Below are 1,482 nucleotides of genomic sequence, written 5' to 3'. Positions count from 1 at the left end.
AATAACTTTGGCTCTAGTAATATTTTTTTTAATACTTTATTTATTGACTCTTGCGCTACACATATAATATAACATATTATTTAATTAATAATTTTTAATATTAAATTTAAAAATGATTTTAATTTATTTTTGTGAAATTTAAAATGGTTATTTTTTTAAATCTGATGCATAGAAGAATTCTAATCATAAGACATTAAATTAAGTTGTATAGTTTTTAAATTTTTTAAAATATGACTCGCTAAATAGAAAATAAATAACACATAAATAAAAAATATATATTTAGATTCAATAAGTATTACATCCTTTCAAAATATTTTTAAAAAAAGTTTAAATCTCCTGAATTTGAAATGTTTTTTTCATGATTGAATCAACAGATTAACAAAAATAATTATAAAATTTAAAATAAATAATGTTACATTAAATGTGCAATTCAAATCACTAAATTAATCATATATTTTTTTTTTTTTAATATTGATTATAGCAAAATACTCTGTATATTATATAATATTGAAATAAGCAACCATGGTGCATACCCAGCATCTTGACAACTTCAATATTTAAACGTATTATTGAATAAACAGTTATATTTTATGGTGAACTTGTTTTATAATATATAATTTCCATTACCATAGTACATTAGATCATAATATGTAAAATGTAAATATTATTCAAAATTGTAGTCTGTACATAATTATACTTAACTCCATAATTATTTTTAGTGATTAGAAGCCCTTACCATTAATTTAATAATATTAGAAAGTCTGTAAATTGTATATTTCGTTTAAAACTAGGTGTAATATATTAATATACATCATTTTAATTTGAAAAGATATAATGGTAGAAGATATGAAATTTATTTGTTTAAATAACATGTCAACATTTATAAATCCAAACAAAATTATATTTCATAAAAAAAACATATTAATAAATGTAATTATATAAATCATAATAAGTAAGGCGCGGATGTTGAAGTCATAAAAGACTAATAAAATTCATTGGAGTATAAAAAAACATTTTGTTATAAATGTTTTAAATTTATTATTTAAATTTATTATTATTTTTTTTTTTTACTTTACAATTGACAGTAACTTCAAATAAATATTCAGTAAAAAATCATTTGACATTCATTTTCAACTTTCTTTTTCTTAAATAATATATTTGAGTAAATTGTGTATTTTGTTTAAATCTAGGTATATATATTGATATACATACATTTAATTTGAAAAAATATAATGGTAGAAGTTATGAAATTTGTTTTGTTTTAATGAAATGTCAACATTTGTAAATCCAAATAAAATTATATTTTATAAGAAAACCATATTAATAAATGTAATTATATTAATCATAATAAGTAAGGCACGGATGTTGAAGTCATAAAAAACTAATAAAATTTATTGCAATATCATAATTAAAAATAACATTTTGTTATAAATGTTTTAAATTTATTATTTTAATTAATTATTATTTTTTTTTTTACTTTAC

This window comes from Acyrthosiphon pisum, chromosome X, assembly GCF_005508785.2.
Source record: "Acyrthosiphon pisum isolate AL4f chromosome X, pea_aphid_22Mar2018_4r6ur, whole genome shotgun sequence".
Taxonomy (NCBI): domain Eukaryota; kingdom Metazoa; phylum Arthropoda; class Insecta; order Hemiptera; family Aphididae; genus Acyrthosiphon; species Acyrthosiphon pisum.
Note: the sequence above shows the minus strand (reverse complement) of the source record.